The sequence below is a fragment of the Lissotriton helveticus genome, chromosome 11, assembly GCF_964261635.1.
Source record: "Lissotriton helveticus chromosome 11, aLisHel1.1, whole genome shotgun sequence".
Classification (NCBI taxonomy): domain Eukaryota; kingdom Metazoa; phylum Chordata; class Amphibia; order Caudata; family Salamandridae; genus Lissotriton; species Lissotriton helveticus.
The window spans coordinates 859,658,231-859,682,801 of NC_136072.1; the positions used below are offsets into that span (position 1 = coordinate 859,658,231).

Here is a 24,571-nt window from a genome sequence, read left to right on the forward strand (position 1 = left end):
TGCCAACCATTTAGAAGTCTAAAGGGAAGGTAAGAACAGGGAACATGCTAGTAGGAAATTTCAGAGATTAGACTTGGTGTGGTGTGTCTAAAGGACGGGGAAATAAGGAACATGCTAGAATGTCACAGATTGAGTATTTCTAGAAAAGAGAAATAATGCAAAGGAACATGATTTTATAATTGATGAAATTTTGCAATAACCAAGAAGCTATAGGGAAGGTAAAAATGGAACACGCCAATAATTCAGAGCAACCAATTTAATTGGACTAAAGGAAGGGTAAAGAAAAGGACATCTATATTTCATGAACTGTATGTCATAATTTGCTTGAAGGATGAGGAAGAGTGGAACATGCTAATAAACCGCTAAAATGTAAAACTTTAATTATTGATCAGGACAGTGAGGGTAAGAAAAAGGAACAATGGACAAGTGAGATTTTTACTATTAAAGAAAGGAAAATTATAGTACGCAAATGGGTTCCCTCACGGATTTATATTTACCTAGAACGGTGTGGAAACCAACCCTGGCCACGGGTCAGTTAAGGACAGTAGGAACCGCAAGGAATGCAGTCGCCAGTAAGCCAGCAGGTGCAGAATGGAAACCCAGGACAGGAAAACCAGATTAGGATCAGGACAGGACCACCAAAGTTGAGACCAGCACCCGCAGTTCAGTTGCAACGCCTGCGCTACCCCTTCTCTGCAGCTATCAGTCAAAACCCCGATTGGGTTCTCGAATTCCCCAGCAAAAGTGCTTCGCCAGCACTTTAAGGTTCTCAAAACCCCGAATGGGTCTCTGAGTCAGTCTGACAGAGTGCTCCGCAGCACCTCTATTTCAATCAGCTATTGAGTGCGTAGGGTCAGTGACAGGTCAGCTATTCGGACAAGTTCTCTAGCCAAACCTAGGCTAGGTATACTGTTTTCAGGTCAGTGTACCACCCTCCAAATGTTGCAAGTGTAAGGATTCCCAATTTTGATTGGACAAATGAAAGGACAAGTCTTCACACCATCTAGGATTTGACTTTCTCGAGCTCATAATTTGCATCTTCCGAGACCGCCCCTTGAATTTCAGGTTCCCATGACATGTTCTTTACACATAACAATGGTGAATTTAACATTTTATACATTGTAATACATTTAGTACAATTCAGCTTCTCCGACTAGGTGAAGGTGCCTCTTCCCAGGCGCATATTTTACTTGGACTTCTGTGTTGGCTCGAGTTCAATGTCACAGAGTTCATCCTCTGGCTGTGGACTGTCATGCGCAGAAAGGATTTTCAAAATGGAATATTCCCGTCCCTCATGCCCAAGGATTGCGCATACATGAAAAGTAAATAGAAACAGTTTTAGAACACAGAATAAATGAATGCACTGTATACCATGAATCCCTACATTACTCCCATTATTTCATAATATCTATAGCCTTAGTGATTAATGCAAAACAAACAGCATAGCAAAAGCAGCAGTGCAAGCTTCAAGCATGTGAGGACATAAAGCAGCCATTTTAGTTCTACTGCGCAAGTGCAAAAAGGTTTCCCACCAAAACTGCGAGTACGTCACGTCACATGGGTATGACCGACGCATGCGCAGAAGAAATTCCCGCTTAGCAGCAGCCATCTTAGTAGCAAGCGTATTAGGATTAGTAAACACATAGGCAAGCATCACTCGGATACCCAAAAATGTAAGAATAAAGGGAAATTAATAAGACAAACAGGTTGATTAATACTATTAGGGTTATTTGAGGTTCATGAGTACAAGCAAGGCGCTATACGTGCGAATCCTTGCTCCATCCCTGGCGCTCCAGTCTCCAGGGCAGGTGGTCTTGGATTTTCTTGGGTGGTGTTCCCTGACCCAGCTGGGACGCAGGCTCTCTCAGAATCAAACCGCACTCTTTAAAGTGTACCAAAGACCCTGGCTCTTCCTTCCTCCAGGGTGTGTGTCCCACCCAGCTCCCAGGAATCCAGCAAACCACAAATCTATCAGAGGGGGCGTGGGGGTGCTGTACCTCCTCATGCTCCTCAAGTCAGCCCTGGGTCTTCTAAAATGGGAACTAGAGTCTTCCCTTTATTGTACCACTCGCAAGCACACATACGCACAGCACACATACACACAGCACATGCAACCACACATTCTGTATTGGTTACTGGTAACATAAATGGAGAAAATGACAAGGAGTCCTCAATAAACATATACCATCCGAAACCTAGTCAAAGCGAGGTACAATACCAATTGCAAGTATGCAGTACATCGAGTAAAAGCCATTCCCATACACCCGCGAGCAAGCCATATAAAGTGTGCAAGTTCTGTGAGAGTGTCTGTGTCACCCCTTTTTAATCTGAAGTTGATGTGGAGTAGTTACCAGTCTTGTCTCCTGAGGCTGTCATGATCCTGAGGGGTTTAGGAAGGCAACTAATCGTCCGCCCCAACCATCGAGGTCCCACCCAGTTTGCCATCAGTTCTGCATTTTTTTAATCTCAACTCCTCTGCTACCGCCCATTCAGCCACATCATGCTCCCAGCACCAAGTATAGGCTCGTTGTGCCCAGCCAGGTGATTGCAACATGCCATTTGGCAAGGACGAGGAATAAATGTAAAAATGTAATTCATTTTCTGACCTTTTTTGCAGCAAGTGTCCCCCAAAAATGCATGTAATCGGGTTCGCCAGATGGGGGATTGCCACCACTGCCCTCTCAGCCACCCACGCCCAAAAGGCATGTACCGTCTGGCAATGCCAAGTGAGGTGAAGAAAGGATGCTGCTATCGGATGTCTGCAACGGGGGCATCACTGGGGCCGGGAAGAGTCTATTCTGTGTAGCATGGGTGTTCTGTATGTCCATGTAAAAAGTGAAAGTGTGTGAGTTTGAATTTGGTGTTACTAGAGATAGATTGTACCAGACCACGCATTTGTGACCATTGTGCGCCATCAAGTTGTGTTCCCCACGGTGATACCCCAGGGAGCCATTTCTTGACGAATCTAGAACGCTACGGGTCCAGGGCAATGGCAGAAAGAATCTGGGACAGGGGGCAACCCTGCTGCATTCCCTGCCAAAGGGTCAGCTCTCCAAACATAATTTACACACTCACACCTTGGTGACAGGAAGCGTATATAATAACTGCACACAGGAGCGAAATCGAGGGCCAATCCCCATTCCACCATGTCGAAGGCTTTTGCGATATCTATGGAGACAATGGTGAGTTTGTCCTCCCTACCGTCCTCTTCGTGCAAGATATGTGTCAGTCGCTGTAGGTTCATTGTGGTATTACGACCAGGAATGAACCCACGTTGCTGAATGACTGGGCACAGCCTCAGAGCGAGAACGTTGCAAAGGATTTTAGTGTCTGTATTAATCATGGATAAAGGGCTATAAGAGAAGGGATCCGAGCTGTCAGACTCCGGTTTGAGCATCATGGAGGTGTAGCACTCCTGCATAGATTCTGCTAGGACCCCAGCGCTACTGGTTTTCAGGTACACTTCCAGTAGTTGGTGTGTTAGGAAAGGGGAAAAAGCCTAGTAGAACTTGGCAGGGAGGCTATCACTACCTTGCCACTGGGCAGCTACTGGAGTTCATCTTGGATTTCCTTTAAAAGTGAGATCTGCGTCTAAATTCATGACCGCCCCTATAGCGTCCTAGAGGTGGAGTACAAGTGAGCGAAAAGTCTCCCTTCTAAGGAGCCAGGCCAACAGATGGCCAGAAGTGTCGTCCTCCCTGTAAATGAGTTGGTGATGCGATTTTAGGGTATATTTCTCCAACCTGTCCCTCATCTCCTCGACATATCGGTGTGCAGCCAACCTTCCCAGAGGTTCCAACCTGTGGCAGTTGTTGTAAACGTGCCAATTGAGTTTCCCCCTACAACAGCTTGGACTTGAATGCTTGTCTTACCCCTCAGGAGAGCCCTCACAGAATGCCCCGGATCACTGCCATCATCGCTTCCCATTTTTTCATGTGGTATAGGAACAGTTCACCTCGCAATAGTCAGAGAGAGCCTCCCCAACACTCTCCCATCCTTCGTGTCGCGGAGGATCTCTGGGGCAAGTTTCCATCCCAAGTGTGAGCGGAGCACATAGTCACATCAGGTCAACAAAACCCCCGCCCCCAACATACCCAACATCCCGCAAATAACACACAAGACACCAGTGTTAGATTGGGAAAAGTTGCTGCAGGTTTATTACATACAACGTTATGTAATCACGGTGGGTTATCTTACGGACGATCCAAGGGCAGGCTGCATTCTCGCCACCTGCCCGCCTGCTGAGCCAAGCAGCACAGTGGCGAACCACCCATCTGCTGCGCCATTATGGTAATCACTCTACTCACGCCCCTTGCGGGGCGTATCTAGGCAAACCCCCGGTTGCACAGGCCCACAACCGCCCGAAGGACTACTGGGGCGCCGACACGGGTTCCCGGACCTCCCCTGAGGTTCTAGGTTAGGCTCTGGCACCCCTATGTGCCCACTGAAGTACAGTGTTGCACCTCTCTGCTTCCGGATCGCCCTGTAACTCCGCCTGCAACGAAAAAGAACTAATTAAAGCTCCCCCAGGAGCCCCCCCCATAGCTGATACTCTGGGTAAGCGGTAGGGAGGGAAAAGAGTGTCCCGATGCATAGGCGCCACGTCCGGAGCGGCAAAGAGGCAGATAAAATGGCGAGGGGGAAATATATACCCCCTCGCCCTTCCTGCCGCCCCGGACGCGTGCCATGGTCCCGTCCACCCTCATGCCGGGCATCCCTGCCCGAGGGAGGAGTGGTGACCACAGGCAAGGGGCAGGGAAGCCCTCCGTGACTAAGGGCCCGCCCTCCTAATGGCCACCGGGTGGCCTCGGTTAGCCGCATAGTCACATCAGGTCAACAAAACCCCCACCCCCAACATACCCAACATCCCGCAAATAACACACAAGACACCAGTGTTAGATTGGGAAAAGTTGCTGCAGGTTTATTACATACAACGTTATGTAATCACGGTGGGTTATCTTACGGACGATCCAGAGGCAGGCTGCATTCTCGCCACCTGCCCGCCTGCTGAGCCAAGGAGTACAGTGGCGAACCACCCATCTGCTGCGCCATTATGGTAATCACTCTACTCACGCCCCTTGCGGGGCGTATCCAGGCAAACCCCCTGGTGCACAGGCCCACAACCGCCCGAAGGACTACTGGGGCGCCGACACGGGTTCCCGGACCTCCCCTGAGGTTCTAGGTTAGGCTCTGGCACCCCTATGTGCCTGCTGAAGTACAGTGTTGCACCTCTCTGCTTCCGGATCGCCCTGTAACACCGCCACAGCCCGGGCGGCGGTCCCCGCCGGACCCCGGGCCCCCCACCACTTCGCTACTTAGGGAAACCTGCAACCCTTGCTCTGCAGAGCTTGTCGTCAGTCCAAAAGGAACAAGTCAAAACCGACAGGTGAGAGGCGGACCCCTAACACCTCAACGTGACCTTGATACTATCATGAATCAACACATGCCTGACGAACCATGGCCCCTCTGTCGCTAATCTGCAGATTACCCCTGGGTCTATATGCCTCACAGCATAGAGTAGCCCGTCCCAGGTTCGTGGGGTCATGCCCCCAGGTGAAGGACCAAGCGCTGAGGAGGGGCCCCCATGCTGATAGCGCTTCCTGTAATCTCTACAATGGAGATCCAGCGCACGCCACTGAGACACAACCACACACATACACAAAGCGTCAGCAGACTACACCACGGTAAGTTACAACTTCTGCCGTAACGCGGTCCCCGAATAATCAGTAAAAGTGCTACTGATTAAACGCTTGTGCTTCCATACTCGAGAGTACAGGGGAACATCTAGTAAAAATTACATATATTATATAAACTAACTTGTGTGGAGTCCCGACATAGATAACACAGGAATGCAAGGTAGAACACTGGCATCACAATGCCCTCGTGAGTTTGGCCTCGAGGCTGTTTAGTCCATGCTACCAGTAGGTTAGCATGACTATAAGGTTGACATACAACCAACACCATAAGGGATTGCTTTGACTGCTGAAAGGTGCCCCCAGAGTTGGAGACATCATACATCAGGCCAGCTTCTCACATTGGGAGGGGCTTCCAAGAGAATCTATAGGATACTCCAGTTTATTCACAAGGCTGTTCCGGCACAAGCCAGGGGAGCCCCACCACACGTAATCGTGGTCGTGAAGCCGTGTGTCAATTCCTGAATAGGAGCCCATCGCGCAAAGCCACAAACCATCTGAGTGAAAACGAGCAAAAGGGGTGTTGGGTCACCAGATGGATCAGTGTGAACCCCCGAAAACTAAGCGGGGAAAATAGTGCGCGCCACAGGAGTAAGCCCAGACAGCAAATCTGTATAAAGCGTCGCCTGCTGGAAATGTGCCTGGGGTAATTAGCCGCTTGTATGCATCACTACCCTTAGCGCATGTCAGAGGGAGGATGCCCCACAATACTGCAGTACGATCAGCTCGACCCCCGCCATCGCTGAGCGGCTCCCTGGTACATCCGGCCCAGCGCAAAGGAGCATACTGCTACTGTGTGCCCTTTTCCATGGTACAGGAAGAGGGAAAGTCAAGGTCACGGACCCTGACACCAAATGGCTCTAACACTGTGGACCCCACTTTCTGTGCTCAATACACTTGATAGATGCAACTAACTCCCCCCCCCGCCTGCTAAAAGCGCGGGTGGATATGTCTAAACTGAAGCGACCAGGTATCAAATGTCCAGTCCGCTACCTCGGGATAGCCCCATATGACTGACACCGCACTACATTCTGGCATTGTGTGAACATGGCCACCATTGAGAATGAGCAGCGCCCCGAGAGGTATACATGGCTACGTGGCCGCTGATGCACCAGAAAGGAGAGGCAGTAGAATAAATACTAGCAGTGTCCTGCACTGGCAGGGGGTAGCGTGGTATCATGACTTGCAGCTGCGTCCATTATACGGATGCTTAAGCCAGATAATGACCAATGCACTATGGTGTGTGTGATTTGATATCACCACCTAACTCCGCCCCTTACCACTCTACCCAGGAACCTACCTCATCCCGGGCCTCCCAACGGAACTTCCAGTTACCCTCCTTAAGGGCACTTACAATTGCAATTAATGCCCTTTCCATTATTGACAGAAGGCCTTTTTATTATACAGGTTCTATTCTCCCTGACCCTGTGAGTGTCTACCCAAGTGGTCATGTGGTTAGCGAGTCCGCCATTTGATGCAGAAACATCCTCTAGCATCGAGTTTTACTTCTGGTACTTGGCAAGGGCCACCTCCGGGTCAAGTCTGCACTTATATACGGCATAAGGAGCACTGGCTGCCGACAAGGCCCAGGAGGGTGACCTTCGACTAGCTGTGAGAATGGGAATTCTAACCCTACAACGGGACGGCATGCCAGGGGCTGAGAATTGTGACAGGTGAGGGGGTAGGTGAGGAGGTAGGTGAAGCAGAAACAAATATAACCCTTTCCTATGGAACAATAGGGTAGAATCTGACTCGCAGGTGAAGGATGTGTTGGGTAGGCGAACGATACCCTAGCCGACATCCCTTCGACATGTATGTGCTCAATACCTTGCCTGTATTTTAGGCCCCTTGGTGAATGGATTCATGACCATGCTAATCCATTTCCTATGGTTAAATGGGAGGCAGGCATCGAGCTCGGACAGTCAGTGTCTGAACCTTATGTGCTCTCCCCCTACTCAGTGAAGTTGGAAACTATGTGCTTGCCTCTAGATGTAACGCGTAATCTACAAGCGCTCTACTACAGACTTGGCTCCGTGAAGGCGTTACCAAAAACGGGTTTTTACCCAGGAAATTGCAATTAAGTATGTAACCTCTTGACGAGTGCCTGCCAGGTAGCACGTGGATGCGTGGCCCAGAATAAGCGCTGTAATATGTAACGTGCCACTATATACCCGGGCAAGGAAAGACACACCCTGTGATATGACTGAACCAAATAAAACAGCGGTGCGCTCTGTTCGAAGGGACAGGTGCTCAGTTTATACATTCCACATTCCGGCACATGCGCGTTACGCGCTCTGTCCAGAATCATCTGATTGGGCGCGACCCTCTGGCCCGAAACAGGGTTCTAGCACCCGTCGAAAGCGCGAACTCGGCCCAGGAGTACGGAGCGCTAAAATGAGTAATTCTTTAACAATTCAGGCACATGCAAGTAAAGTGATTTGGCCAAAGACCACAATTACAGCAGAGCCAACTCAGCACAAACTAACTGATATGACCGAAATCCCTGCACGTGAACGCGCTTAGTCCAGGATCACCTAATTGGATGCGACCTTTAGGCTCGAAACCTGGTTCTGGTACCTGCGTCGGAAGTGCGAGCTCGGCCCAGGAGAAGGGGCGCTATGTGCAGCAATTAATTATCACCAAGCACATGCAAGGTAGATGGGTTGACCGAAGACACTGCGTGTGAACGTGATCCTGCGACAAGAACCACTAATAAAGCAGCGCAAACTCAACACAAAACTACTGATTTGACCGAAATCACTGCCAGAGACTCGATCCTGCGACAAGAACCATAAATAAGCAGTGCGAAATCAGCACAAACTAATTGATTTGACCCACATCACTGCCTGTGAATGCGATCCTGAGACCAGGAACCGCTATTTCAGCCGCACCCTTAGTTATACAGCACGCACTCAACACTAACGAAGTGATTAAGCCAAAATCCCTGCCTGTGAACACGGCCCAGAGGCAAGAAACCACTAGTTATCCAGCGCGAACTCAACCCAAAAGAATGGGGCAAGTCATGAGTAGGAGAATCACTTCCCATGATCGCCTTGCGACCTAAAAGAACGGGCGGCTGTTATTGAGAAACCAACACCAGGAGGCACACAAACATATTAATGGGGTAAGCCTCTCCCCAGGCATTGAGGTATTACAAATTAGCATTCTGCAATTTGCATATTTATAAAGCGCGAATTAGAAAGGAGATCTTGGAGCGCTTTTGCCTGAGCAAAGTTGCCTGAGGAGACCATCCCTGCACTGGCACAGGGAGCGCAGAGGTAAGCCGGGTCCAAGCGCTTACCTCGCACCAGTTCCGATAACCCAAGACACACCTAAATACTGCTAGGCACTGGGGAGAATGCGTAGATAGCCCAGGAAGTATAAATAATGCGAAGTTTAGAGCGCTCACACACCCGAAGGTGTAACGTAGAAAGGCCCCGGGGCGCGAACCCTGGCCTCCCGCGCCGCAGTCGGCAGACCCCTCCCTAACTTGGTGCCAATGCAGGGTACCATTCTAATTGTGTGCCAGGAATGTCAAATATACCTGTGTGCCGGCAATCCCCCTGGACGGATCAAATGACGCTTCACCCGGTTCGATACTTCCCGGGAACCGTGCGTGCAGACGCTCGGATCCCAAGGATGCCCCCCCCCCCTGCTGGTGCTCGACTTATGCCTCGGAGAGGCCCGAGACCCCAAAGGCCAAAGCCCTTGCCTTTGAGCTACCGCTCCGGTATGCAGGGGGATTCGAGGGCATAGTGGGCCACTAGTGCCGCGGAGGAGGCCGTATGGCCCTGCCTAAAGGGGGGCGAGCACTTGAAAGCCTACAAGGCACTAACAGCGAGGCCTAGCCCCCAGAGGGGGCCACCATAAGCGTGCCCGGGCGGGGCCGGCCGCACCATGAGCAATGCCGACCTGCGCTGCAAACACCTAAGGCACACTTACTCGACAAACATTAGATGTGCTACTGTCCTAGAGGGGGTATGGCCAATCCGGGACCTCGGGAATGCCCAGCGTATTCCGCTCAAGGCTCGCAAAGAATATGCAGCCCTGGTCCCCCTCGTGGGACACATGGAGGCACGGGTAGAACTCCTCGGTGAGATCAGGGACTTGGACCCTAGTCTGCAGGGCTGTGGATGCCGCGCACTGCCCAGGAGAGCCACGGGGGACTTCCCACGAGCAGATGAACATTTATTACAGGCCAAAATCCCAACAATGCCTAAGATGATACTTCCTTAACGGCATGCTCCATGGATAAATATAAACCATCGGGAGATCGAACTCTAGCCACCTCGTGAGCCAGAACGTGTGACACGCATACTGTACATATACGAAAGAATGTAAGGAAATCGGGCCCATACAGGTTAGTTACTGTGGCGGGAGTTCGCAGCAACTCAGTGTTCGCCGGGAAAAAAGTTTGTAAGTAGCATGCATTAGATAATGATCTGTGCTAATTTAAACATCTGTGAATAGCAGGAGTGGCCTGGTAAGAGCAGATTTGCATAGTTATAGGCATCCTATGGAATGCGTGTCGCAAGGAGATATGAAACAAAGCACTGTGTGGATCAGAGCCGCTTTGAACCTGGCCAGTACGAAAACAAACATAATTGCAACGCAGAACATGATTTAAAATTCATAACATCCTTGGCACTTTGTCTTGTCTGAACTAACAAAACCTTAAACAAAAGGCAAATGTATATTTATACTTCACCCTGTGTCGTCCTAACGATTATTGGGATACCGGACGAGACTTCGGGCCCTAATCCGTGTTTTTGCAGTCTTGGCCACTGTAGAACTGCGTCCGCCCCCACCAGCAACCCACAGTGCCAACAGTCATAAGACTTCAGTATTACAAGTTGACAACGGGCTCGTTGTGTCACCGGAAGGCTGACGTTAGGTGAGCACATGTGTAAAGGGGGGGGAAGCTATCACCGGAAGGGGCTTGGACCAAACACCCCTCCTGGTTCAAACATCAACGCCCAATTAATTACAAGAATGAACTTTCTGGCATTCAATTAATGAAGAGTAATTCCCGTCACACCGGGAATCGAACCCGTGACGACCTTGACGCTATTAACAGGACGCTCAAACCAACTGGGCTAACCGGCCAACACACGGCTTGCTGTGAAATAGTTGCTATTAGCACTGAAGTCCAGCGCAAAGAGCCCAATTGTGAAAAGAAATAAAATACAGAAAGGAAACACAGAAAACCTCCGAACACAGAAGGAGGTGATCACAGAAACGTGCAAATGTGAAGTGGGTACCCGTGGATACTGCTAAGTCGAAAACAGGGTATCCGAGATGATGAGTGTGCCACGAACATTCGGGATTGTGAAGCGACACGCATGTGGGCTGAATAATGGTTTCAGATTATCGAATTTCTTAGATACAATTTACATTCCATGCACCGGATGGAACTCAGGGGGTATTTTACAGCTTGCTGCACGGACATCTACTATGTCTGTCCTATGTAGAGTGTACAATATATTTGTATACACTGAGAACAGCAAGGCAAGAGACCTAAGTGTAAGTAGCACCATAAAAGAGTAATATTGTGATCATAATAACTAAATACATTGCCTTTCTTATGATTACCATGACCGAAGACACAATATTGGCGCCAGCAGGAGTAAAGATAAGCGAAGCCTCGTGGAGATTCTCCTTGCACTTGTATCCTTTTCCAACCTCATTTTATGGGTTGGAGCTCACCGATTTAATCATGGCTCAGGCGGGCTCGCCACTCCGAGCACGTCGGTGCAAGCCTGCCCGGAGCCCAGGAAGGCGGAGGCACACCGCTCCGCGGCCATCTATCGCCAAGAGCGGGGAGGGGCGCCTAGCATATGCAGGGTGACGCCCCCAAGTCCCTCGCTTGGCTGTCGCTGCTGGAACGCTCTGGGCCAGGAGGCCTGCCGGGACACCGAGCCTTGAGCGCGCTTGTCCTCAAGACATTTCTGAGCGGGCCAGCGTGGGCTCACTACCTCTCGCCAAAGGTACCACATGACCACCAGCTGCATTAGCTGGGGAATACTCAGTCAGCCCCCGCAAGGCCCGACCACGAGGAGGCGCCGCCTCCACCATAACTGGGACAAACAGCGGCGCCCCCCCCACGACAAACCCTGTGGGCAAGCCAAGTCCACCTGCACGTGGGACTTGAATGACAGGGAAGCCAGCTACTCCGTGCCCGTTCGCCGTCCCAGGCCCCTCCCACCTATCCCGGCAGGGAGAGAACCGTGGACAGCCGAGGTGGTCCGACAAATGCTCCGCAGAGCCAGGCAAGCCCCCACAACACACGGGTAGCGGTGCCAGCGGACCTCAGTGTGCTAACGTCCGCTCAGCCTGGCACGCGGGGCCGGGGACTTGGATTAAACACCCACTACCCGCCCCACAAGGGACACAAACCGTACCCTCAATGTAAGAGAAGCGGGCAGAAAGCATCAAGCGGTCGAGGAGGGACACATGGCCCGAGCACAAGAGGCCCTCCTCAGCCTGCTCAGCCACCGCAAGCACGACCACAAGGTCGACTGTGGCGACGCACGCAAACGCTCCAACCCACGCCTCCACAGCGGCCCGTTGATAAGCGGGCCGCCTAGCCCTGCTCAACCTCCGTGGAGAGGGAGTAGGCGGAGGGGGAACTGCACTCACCGCAGCAAAAGAGTGTCCCGATGCATACGCACGACGTCCGGAGCGGCAAAGAGGCAGATAAAATGGCGAGGGGGAAACATATACCCCCTCGCCCTGCCTGCCGCCCCGGACGCGCGTCATGGTCCCGCCCACCCTCATGCCGGGCATCCCTGCCCGAGGGAGGAGTGGTGACCACAGGCAAGGGGCGGGGAAGCCCTCCGTGACTAAGGGCCCGCCCTCCTAATGGCCACCGGGTGGCCTCGGTCAGCCGCAATTCCCCAGCCGAACTCAGAGCACTGGGGCATGATCAGAGCGGTACCGAGACAAATGGGCCACTTATCAGGGCCAGCCCAGTTTGTTACGCAGCTGTACCTCAGGCAGGGAGGCTGTCAATCTGAGAAGGAGACAGAGTAGAACCCCGCGACTCCAGGATCATCGGGGTACCCAGACCGGCAGCAGATTGAGGCACCACTCAGTGACCAAGTCGCCAGGAGAGACCCCTCCCTCCTCCACTGAGCCCAGGTGCGTTCCTACCAAATGCCTGGGACTGCCAGCAATGCAGACCCTGAGACCACTGTCAGGCTGGGCTTTCTGCACCCATCGACACTCCAGTCACAGGCACCGGGGCCCACCTATTGGCAGGAACAACAGTGACCCCCAGTCGCCCTTCACAGTGCTCTGACCAGGGCCCCCACGGCCAGTAGTCAGTCCTTGAGGACACAGCTCCTATTGCAGCAGGGCCAGCCCTCCAGGGCCTCTACAAAGGCCCTGGTGCCACCCGAGCATCCCTGTTCCAATCACCGAGCTGGGGAGTGGGAGGGGGACCTACTAACGGATCCTACAGCACTTTGGACTGCTCCTCATCACTCTGCTGGGTGGGGGCCACCACGCAGGGCCAGCACACTCCTGTCAGCCGGATCAGGAAAGATGAGGCCTCCTCTGTTGATCCGGCACTACCCTGTGCAGCTGCCAGTACCTCTCGCAACTAAGGGACCAGAACACCAGTCTTTCAACCCCTGTTAGGCACCCCTCTGATCGGGGCCCAAATTCATCATCCCACGCTGACAGCACTTCATCTCCCTCCAGTTGTTGGTGGCCGAATCGTGCCGGGCAGAATTGGTTCGCACAGCCCTCTCGCCTCTCCGCGGGCTCAGGATCCCGCAGGTCAGTGTGGGGCGCGGCAGCCTCCCAGCAGGTTGGCAGTGTGCAGGGGGCCTGTGGGACACGCCTTTCCTGGCCTTGGGACACCCCCGCCTTGAAGCAGGGTGTGAGGGCTGGCAGTCACAGGTCGGCCAATCAGGCAAGCCTAACACCCTGTGTGCTCCTTAAGCGGCAGGTGTCGGTCCATGCTGAGCAAAGCCCTCCACGCCACTCCTCCAGACTACCCAGGAGTAAGCCCCGGGACGAAAATAGTGTGAATGGGGCGTATCAGGCAGGATTAAAGGAGGATTGGTTGGTGGGCAGACAGAGCTCCATAAGAGCAGTCGGCCATCATCCTAGGATTCTCCTCCATAGCAGCAGAACTTTAATAGAGTGGGCCTGTAGGCCTCACTCCTGGGAAACGGGTAAACGGCCTGCTCGTTCCTAATGGTCATGACACGGTATGCTGCCACCTCTGTGTTCATGCTACTTAACTCCAGGTGAAGGCAGTAGCCTTTCACCGCCTTGAGGGTAGCGCCCTGGGCATTCCTCCCAGTCCAACAAGACTGCAATCCGTGAGACAGGCTTGCGTCAGGGTTGACCACCATGATCTGTGTTCACCCATAAAATCAAATTCAGCACCAGGGATCCAGATATCATTGCAGCAGGGCACTTAATGTAGAGTTGCACGTTGTTCCCACGTGAGGGGCTTTTCCATCCCAACAGCTTGTTTTACCCCTCCAGATTTATTAACTAATTCTGCATCTGGCATTACAGAAGACATGCATAGGTTGCAGGACTCGTGCTAGATTAGCGTGTTAGCTGGGCTGATAAAAAGTCCGGATACCAGGCTCTCATGCAGTTGGGTCCCTCACTACAGGGGGTGCACGCTCAAATAACATGCAGGGAGCGTTTTCTGTTCAGCCACATGCTTAGGGCAAATAAAATATGAGCAAACCCAAAGGCATACATGGTCCTATCAGACCGCACAGCGTTCCACCACTGCCTTACTGGGAACAGCAACCAACCATGGCACTGCTGGCAGCTGCTGCAGACTGTGCAACATCAGAGTGTGGATCGCAGGGTCGGACTAGCCGTGGTGGGCACCAGGCGTTTTGCCTGTGGGCCGGAAGGATTGGGCATAAGGCGGTTTTTTTACCCATGGGGGTCGGCTTTGTTAATGGGGCTGGTTTTGCAGCAGTTTTGTAATATCAGCCCCCTGTAACAAAAGTGAGAGCGGTGCACACTCCCACCCCCCCTAGAAGCAGGAAGCTGGCAACTCTTAGTGCCGCAGACAGGCCGCTGGCTGGCAGGGAGTAGCACTCTTTGCTTTGCAGGAGCCCTGGCTCTCCCTCCAGTGTTGCGGTAAGTTCCTCTGATCCCTCTCACAGGTAAGGGCGATCATACAGGTGCCGATGCTTCAGTCACCATGGCGGCCTTCACTCTTGCAGCAGCAAAACCATGCAGCTGGCTAGCAATGTGGGTGCTGAACTGCTACCCATAGCAGAGTCTGGTTAAAGAACAAAACCATATTGCAGTGAGAAGTGTGCTCGACAGGCTGAGTCGCCATTGTGTTTTTATCTGTACATTTAGCGGTTGATTTCCCAGTAGTCTGCCTCCATTTTTGTTGAAGGGTTCATGAGTGTCTGCAGGCAACTAAGTTGTTATTATGGCAGTTCAACTCTCGTTCCTGGTGAGGGGTATCGAGGTCTTCAGTACTCTGGTCTGTGCGATCTACGTGGATGGCTGGTGGCACACTCATTGCCAAGCTAAGAAAAGCACTGAGAGGAGGGGGTCCCAGCAAACGAAAACACAATATGTATACAATTTGTCAAAAAATAATAACACAATTAATTCACATACATTGTTATTTAATCACAATGTAGGTATATCTTAATTAGCACAAAATTGCATTCATACAAAATATTTACAAGTGCCCCTGGGGGGAGGGAAGTGGTACCGTGATGGGAAGTGAGGGTAGCAAATAGTGACATAAAACACGGCCAAACAGCCTTAATGTATTATGTAATTATAGTCAAACACAGACAAAAAAGGCAATGAATCCAATAAATCAATTATAAACATGTCAAGTTATTTTGGGGGGTGGAGCTTAAGGGAAACCAAAGCTGTCGACGTTTCGACCCCTTTTGAAAATGGCAGGTACTAATTATACCCTTGCGGCGGGGTCTTCATCAGGACGGGGAGCGGGGCAGGGCACCTAATTGGTAAATAACGAATGTGTGTTTTAATATGGCATCAATCGATTTGTATTCACTAAAAATTGAACACACAATGGAAAACACATACCCAACGGTCGTTCGTCTTGGGTGGGGGTGGGAGAGAAGCGCTCTCGAAGCGAGGGAACTTTGGGTCCTATAGAATCAGAAAGACTATAGTTGACGATCCCGGTTAAGGGAGATAGTAAAAATGACACTGGGTACCTGGTGGTTTAGGTGGGAACTTACTCAATTTGTTGGAAAATGGACCATCGATGTAAAGTTCTGGTCGTAATGGCGTTTTTTGGTCCACCCGTAGGTCGGACTCCTTGCGGGAAAAACCACTGTCGAGTAGATCGTCGTTTCTCAAATCACCGTCTAGGGAAGACGGACAAAGGTTAGATTTGAGGACAACATAGTGAGACAGATCGGGGGTGTCTTAACCCACGGGGGCTATCGCTTACCAGAAGTAGGTAGACTTAATCCTTCCAGGTATACAGCGCGGTCAGCAATGGAGACCGGCTTCTTCCTGGTTGTTCTATAACCAAGGTAACCGGAGCACGTGACCGTGGTCGACGCGCTCCCTCAATAGAAACAGAAACAGGACTGTTAGAACTACGAAAAATGAATTACGGGTTTGTTCTATGACCATTGGACCAGCAGTAGTCCATGCGCTCTCTCAATGGAAACAAGAACAAGACTGTTAGCGTATGAATAAGGACTGCGGGAAATGAATTACGAGTTTGTTATAAATAGGTCATTGTAATTCGTGAGATATTGCGATCATATTAAAATCATGCAATTTCAGAAATATCTTGAAAAATTGTCCTATAGACACAGCCATGTGAAAGCACTGTTAGGGATGGTATATGCATATTCATTAAAATCACATTTCAATTGAAAAATACAGTCGGAGACAGTGCAAAGAGACATGTATGGCAAATCAAAGACAGTTGTATGCGGAGTGATTACCCCATTTCAGCGTACAGTAAAGTACAAAGTAATAGCCCCATCAGTTCAGCGTGGCCAGTTGTGAAAAAGAGCTGTCCTGTTCATTAAGGCCATTGTGAATGTAATCAAAATAAAACATCCATTTTAATTCCCGTATATTGAGAATGTTTGAAATGTTACCACCCCGGGGCCCTAGTGTGGCCTTTTCAAGAATCACCCATTTGAAGCTGTCAGGCGGATGCTGGGCAGATAGAAAATGCTCGACCAGTGGTGCACCTTGTACTTCAAAGCGTATGCGGCTGGTGCGTTGCAGAATTCTGGCTTTGGCTTTCTGCTGTGTTTGGCCAATATATATCTGGTTGCAAGGGCACACTATTGCATAGATGATGTTAGTTGTGTTGCAATTGGTATGTGATTTTAGGGGCACTTTGTGTTGCATATAGAGAAACTCCTTAGTTTGTACCGTTGTATCACAAGTCTTACATTGTCCACATTTATTATGGCCTACAACCGGTGGGAGATTCCACATGGTTACAAGTGTGTGTTCTTCCCTCGGTGGTAAAAAAAGATCTCACCATATGGTCTCTCACACTTTTAGCTCTTTTAAAGGCATGTAGGGGTGTGCTTTCTTGTCCTATCTCTTCAGCAACTAGTTTCCAGTGTTGGTTGATAGCACGTTTTATTTTGTTGCTTTTGGTAGAGAACGTGGTAACGCATACGATTCTTTTTTCTTGTCGGTCTATCCTTCCTTGGGGAGTCAGTAAATGTTCCCGAGGATTGAACCATGCACGCTTTCTAGCTCGTTTGAGAAGCAGCAATACGGCAGGTCAACACAGCTTTCACGTGGCCTTTCAGGCTCAGTCGTATCCACGAACAAAGGTGCACTTCATAGTGCCACAGTCTGGATACACAGTCATCTCATGGTTAATGCATATCCGAGTTTTAAAAGATAAGTGAGCTGCAGGCTGCTCCAGCGAGAATTCCAAAAGCCAGGCTGTTGGGCAGATGCCCACTTTAGTCGGTGTCTAGTACATCCATACAGTTCAGAAATTCCAGCCAATCAACCACAGTCACTGTTGCTCTCCTCTTTTGAGAGAGAAGTCTGCAGGAGTGGGGCCTAGGTACACTTTCGAGGGGGACCTCTCAGATGGGGAACTATGTGAACTCCCAAAGGTAAATGTTCACAGCCATGTGTGCAAGTACTGTTAACGAAGAATTTTCGGTGCACTTCAGTTCTAATGTTCATGAATGGTTGTAGCAGCTCTATCTGCCTGTAATATTTACAAACAATAGGTTTGTTCGATAAAAAGTAATCGAATAAAGACTAAGGGGCTCCATTGTGCCCCAGGCGTTTAAGCAACTCTCACGTGGCCACTAAAAACCCAAAACACGCAAAAACTGTAGTTTGTCAAGCTTGGTTAACATTTGGAAACCACAAAGGGGAAAGAACAATCCCCCCTTCCCCCAGGGCTCACCTAATGGGTGACCTGCAGAGACACCACTTTGCTCTTTGAGGTGCCCTCCGGAGTAGAGAGCATGCAGATTGTTGCCAAATAAGAAATGTCAGAGGAATTATTCGCGTCTCTGATACGGACACCTAGAAGCAGCCTTCTGCATGTAGTGTAGCTAACAGTTTGGCGGATTGATGGGCTGAAAACAAGCTGTGACTGCCTTCAGAGAACATAGGGATGTTAGAAAGAAGACTGAACTCCTTTGAGGCATGTAAATAAATGAAATAAGAAGCTACAGCACTAACCTGTTTGACCCAAGTGGAAGAGCTTCCATCGGCTATTGCCTTAAACTTAAAAGTAGGTTGGGAGTAAGGCAGTGCTGAGTACATATGGCAATGCCACTGCATTAGATAAGCTGCCTTTCATTAGAGACAGACATGACATTGCATAGTCTAATGTATACACTTTAATATTAAGTTTGACCACTAATATATTTGTAGGCTTCCTAGCTTTCCTACATGTTTCATTACTCAAGAGGAAGAAGCACACATACATGGAGAATACCTAGGTAAGGGTGTAGTCTCTTCTCTGGTCTAATCTGAGTCTTCCTTCTGTCCCAAAAAAAGCCTCCCAATTGGGTTTCAACTTTCAACCCACTCTGTTCGCCCAGCTGTGAGAAGGATATGTAGGTCTGCCAGAGCAGCAAGTGTTAACTGTGAGGCTAAGTAGAGGTGGGGAGGGTGGGGGGGGTGGGGGGGAAGGGGTCGAGGGGGGTCTGGTTCATATATAATTCCCTGACTGTGTTCTTAGTTGGAGAAAAAAACTACTCGGCTCCGTGGGGACAGTCGCCCCTCCCAGCGACTCCTAATAGCTTGCTCTACCGGTGCCCTGCTGTAAGAATGAAGCTGTGTATGCCTTGCCTAGCTTACCCCTTCTGCTGCTAGTCAGACTGCACACCTATCATTCGTGCTTGCCCATTGCATCATACCGTACCTGCCAATCAGAAGTCTAACGCCTGTGGCCAGCCCACTAGCGTGGTCCTATGGTAGTAAGGAAATTATTCTGTAAAATGAAAAGCCTGTATTTACTTAATATGTTTACGGTGATGCGTGCACGCCTAAAATCATATATCTGGAGTTTACTTTCTTATATGAATGTGCAAACGTTATAGTGCTTTCAGATTCTGAATTGTGTGATTGAAATCGGCAAAGAACTGCTTGCAAGGAGTGACTATTTCAAGTAAGTCTGCATGCTGTCAGTGCTTTAACTATGAGATAGGAACTGTATTAAACCGTAAGTGGGCGTTTAGAGAACTCCAGTGATAATTGTGCCAGCATACTGTAACACAGATAAGGAACGCATTTCGAGGCATTTGCATATGATGCATTTGCCGTTTACGGGCTCTACCAGGTTTATTTTAAGACCATCCCCATCTGTCTGCTTACCGCTCTCGGCCATTTTTCTATCTTCATGCATTTGTTAATAAGCTACTATTTCTGTCTATAATAACGAAGATTGAGTGTTATATTGATTTATATACATTGAGCGATACTGTTTGCTCAGTTTTTTCTTATGGATGGAACCTGTTTGTGTTTAGGCCGCCAACTTTTTTTCCCCACTAAGATGTTGCGGAAATGTTCAACTGTTCCATACTTTGCATTGCGTGCTTGAGCTCTGACATGTTCTGAGCATGTGGGAATTATGCATCACCAGTCGTGTATGCCAAGAAATTTTACATTCTGCCTTTCTCAAGCGTGAATTATTTGTGGCTTTCCTCTTCTGTGCTACAATCTCTTTATTCTGTCAAATTTCACTGCAGTTGTGTGATTTTACACAAATGTGAACAGTTGCATTGCACCATAGTGTTACATCAGTAACCGCTTCTTTGTTACTCTGTTTGTTATTAATCATGTGCTTTGAATGCTGACACATTTGATTGCCCATGACCATCGTTTGATTTGTGAGGCGTGTAATCTCTAGTAGAGTGTTTTTCAATCTGATGGCAAATGTGTTTTGAATTGTAAGGAAGGGCATGTTCAGTGGGATAGGGGTGGACATATTGTCTTATCCTGCCTTTGTCATATTGTCTCGACCAACCGTTAACTTATGTCCATATATTGGTTCATACAGCAAGGCTGACATTTCTAATTGATTCAAATAATAGATGTTATTATAACCTAGCTCATGTAACTAAATTTACTGACCTAAGAAGGATAGACGGCTGAGTTTTCCATGCTGGGGGTTTGAATTGTGACAAGAAGATCACTGCAGCTGGGCAGGGTGGCTTGGTGAATCCAACTATACAGCTGAAATAGGTCGTGTTCATATGGTCACAAGTTTGACTAACTGACATCAGTGTTCTGCTTAACATGCCCCTCCTTTTCTCTAGGGAAAGACTGAGCATGCCCAGTGGACCGGTGAGGGGAGTGTGCATAGAGTTCATCCTTTGTTTTTACTGGCCTTGTGCTAGGCTGTAGCGCTAGTGTAGTTCAGTGTTCTATCACGGAGTAGACACTTTCAACAGAGTTTCTGATGGTTCATAAACCTTTGCATGCTAGCACCAGTCATCTCAGTGCATTATGGTGTACACATTTCACAACTGTTTTTTTACTTTCATTACTTAAATTTTTGCCATATTTTATAAATGTAACCAGTACTGGACATCTCTTTACAGGTGATTAATGCTTTATGGTAATCAATGGAAGATAGCAATAAGTTGTGGGCTGTGCTTAACATCCTAATTTAAAGTTCTTGTAGTAAAGTTACTCATCCAAACTCAAGTATCAAGAACAACTTCCTTACCTGAACACATACAGTAATCAGTTCAGAAAGTCATCTTTGTGTGTGTGACTATGTAGGTGAGAGGGGGGATTCAGGGAGAGAGAAAACATTGTAGTAGATCTTCCTAATCCAATTCTTCACTGAAGATTAGGACGCTGCGGAATCTAGGTTAATGTTCTTTTAGCCCCCAATCCAGCTCAATTAATGGTTCTTAAAAATAATGAAAAAAACCGCAAAATGTTTCAGGTTTTGTCAATCAAATTTACCATCAGACTTGAATTAACATTACCCTTTGCTCATCAAATGCTAACTTTGGACAATGTATCACTCTTCAGTTGAGTTACGTTTCGTTGTCTTGAGTTTGAAAGTGCACAACTGGCAGAGTAAACTGCAATCAAATCTTCTAGAGCATGTCAAAAAGTTCCTTTAAAAAATTATGCATTAATGGGCCTCCAAATCCTATTGAGTTTCTCAAGGGTTTGTGTTTCCAGACTGGGAGACATTCTCTCATAAGAAATCAAATATTTCGACTCAAAGAGGAATTTTCAACTTGTTTGAATAAAGGATTAGTCTTGTTTTTCTGTTTGTTTCAACACGCATAAATCGGTGTACTAACCTTACGTTTTTGGTTGTTTTTCAGCTCTTGTTGAGATACGCTGTTTTTTCGACTGCCAGAGACGACTTTCCTTGAGCTGGGTACCGGATTTTTTCTGGTAAGTTCCTCTAGGTCTTTCACTGAACTCCTCTTGTGTTGACTGTATGAAGCCAAGCAACTGGTGATTGCTTTGGGCAAGATTTAAATAATTGTGCCCAAAAATGGCTGCCGACCCATGTGACTCCTCCCAAAATCATGCCTTAAGTCCCATGAGATTTTTGCTCACATTTCTTTATTGGAGGGGACACGTTCAAGAGTGGGTGTTCCGCCAAGGAATGAGGATAACTCCTGGCACAGGGATGGTAGGAAGATGACAAGGGAATTCTCAACACGGGACATGCCACGAGCACAATTGGAAGAGAACAGAAATGATGTGGCAATACATTGTGAATCCCACTAAGCACAAGCCTTGGCATCGGGTAGGTCACACTGACATAGGTTGCTAACCGCTTCCCCCTGTGATGCTTTTGTTTCACAGAATGAGCCTAGGATTATGTCGTTTCTATGATGGGTGATATTTTCCCTGGCATGTGTTAGTGATGGTTGGAATTCTTTTGAATATTGTGTTGCTGGTGGTGAAATTTTTCATGGCATGACCTTCCTCATGGCACAACACCTCTGATTAATATTTCCTCTGGTACAGTATTTCTGGCTCATGGAATTTGCCCTGGCTCAGTAGTTCTGATTGTTGTACAGTCTCATGTCCTTTTTTTGAACTTTTGTATTACCTAAAGAGCAAAGACCCAGATTTAGAGTTTGGACAGACGGAGTACTCCATTGCAAAATTGATGGAGTACCCTGTTCACCAGACCCTCTCCCCGCCTGTCTCATTTACAGGCAGGGTTATCTTGGGTATTCAATTGACAGAGCAGCCTTGGCTCTGTCAATGGATTACTTCCTCCGATGGCTTAACAGAATAGGGGCCGTCTGATGAAGTGCATTACAGCATACACCCTTTTTTAGGTTGTATGGTGCATTTCTTACTGTCACCGAGGACCAATATTCCTACAGTGAGGTAGTCATTAGTTTTTTGTTTTTCTGAAGCAGAAACAAAAAATATCAAAAGTTTGGTGGATGGCCGTCAAAATAGACAGTGACTACCCACCAACCATTTAGTACAGTGAAAGCAACTGCTGTGATGGTAGTTCCCTTTAGTGTACAGAGATGACGTCTGGGCTGGCGACCATCCCTAAATTTGGCAGGCGGCGTGCCATTGAGATGGCAGGGGTAATGTCCTCCACCACACGGGCAGACACTAATTTGTCTGAGAAGCTTAACATCAGACCCAAAGTATCTTTTTGGGGGGGATTTCTCATGGCACCAATGGTGCAGACTTTTCGATGGTTTAGATTTCTTTTGGCCGTTTTTTGTGTTGAGATGTATCTTCATAAAATCTTCTTCTTAATGGCTATTTCTTAAGGTGGTTAGTTTCGATTAGGTGGCATTTCATCCCTTTCTGATTGCATTAATAGTCCCTGCACTTTAATGCCGTTTGTAGATAGTTTTTCATGTGATATATTGATCTTGATTCGCACAGCAAGATGCAGTATTTAAAGGTTTTGCGGTGACCTGGCTCTGTTTGTGTTCCACTGCATCTCTGTAAATTTGACTTGGTGTTCTAGGCCCCATTTGGTTCTTCGTTCCTGTAAAACTTAATTTTATGTGTAGTTTTTGTAGCCAAATTCCGCACCCCGCGTGCAGTGATGGAACAATCAAACATTCCCCACAACTGAAAAACAGTTTCCCTCAAAATATGGTTAAATAATAGAGAACTGTTAAACCTGGGCCCAGGTAGCCGTTTACATCTGGCACTTCATGCGCCGACCAAAATGTATTCCCTCTGAGAAGGACAAACTTTATTTTTCATTGTTAGATCTGAAAATTGCCTTTGATAAAAATGACAGTTCTATTTCACCATACTGCCTAGGCCTTGTGGAAAAAAGATTGGTGTGTTCGGATTCTTAAGCGACTTAATAAATCCATTCCTATCCAGAAGGAGGTGTGACAAGCATGCATTCTGTACTCTTGGCTGAGTTTTCTTCAGTATTTTCATTAGTGATTTGGATGCTATCATGCTGACGACACTACATTTTTGCTATTCAGAAAACAATTTCTGGCCAGCTCTCCAGCAGCGTTGGAATCCTGAATCGTTTAACATAACTGTTCCAAAAGGCAAGGTTACGAAGATGGGGCAATTTTGATTGCCTTGTTGGTGCGTTGTTTGTGCGTTGTTGTGGTGTGTTAAAGCAAGTGCCCCATTTGGTTTGTTTGGATATAGCCGACTCAAACTGGATGTTTTATTCCGCGTCTCACTAAGCTATGAGGATGCTTTTGCAGCTGTAACTTCCAGCCTGGTTTCTTTTAATAGGACTTATCGTCAACTGTTACGGTACATTACACTCATATTATTGTATAAGCTTTTGCAGAGCACATGTAGGGCATGTGTGCACGCCCTTTGTGCTATAGGAGGCTTCTAGGCCTCTAGTGCCAATCCCCTGCTGGTGTACAGCTGCTTCAGGTCCTCACCGTCCTCCTTATTGCTAACTTTAAAGGTACACTTTTTTGCTGAGGCTGAGCTGTGGGCTAGCCTTATATGCTGCAACTCCTTGTTCCCAGTCTGCATGTCAACAGTTGCTGGCCTTTAATAAGCACATTTTCAGTGCACTTTTTCAGATGTGCATGTTTGTGCAAGGCGAAGAACCTTCCACCTTGGCCGCTCAAGCAATCCCACCCTCTCCTGTTATGTTATGTTAATTTGTATTTGTATAGCGCACAATCACCAGTGGTTTCTTAGCACTTATGAGAGAGTGGCTAAACCCTACCAATGGCTATCTGTCCATGCGCCTGGTCAGGCATGTATTAATCCCAGGCCTCCGTGAACAATAGGGTTTTAAGCTTTTTCCTAAATGGAAGAAGAGAGGTTTCCCTATGTAGGCTTTCTGGTAGCTTTGTACGTCCTGGCACGTAGCTCCTGAGAAGATCCTTGATGTATTCTGGTGCCTGCCTATAGAGAGCTTTATGAGCGTTACAAAGGCCCTTAAACCTGGTTAGCTGCTTGATTGGGAG

The 24,571-nt window shown here is 48.4% G+C and overlaps 1 protein-coding gene across 5 annotated transcripts in view; it reads left to right on the forward strand.

Moving 5' to 3' along the window:
• The window catches only part of TAOK3 (TAO kinase 3), a 1,265,547-nt gene that overhangs the window by 309,470 nt on the left and 931,506 nt on the right, over positions 1-24,571 (forward strand). For all 5 annotated transcript variants that reach the window (XM_078667094.1, XM_078667097.1, XM_078667098.1 and 2 more), the window contains one exon: positions 21,491-21,563. The gene's annotated coding sequence lies outside the window, so the exon portion shown is untranslated. The remainder of the gene's footprint in view (positions 1-21,490; positions 21,564-24,571) is intronic.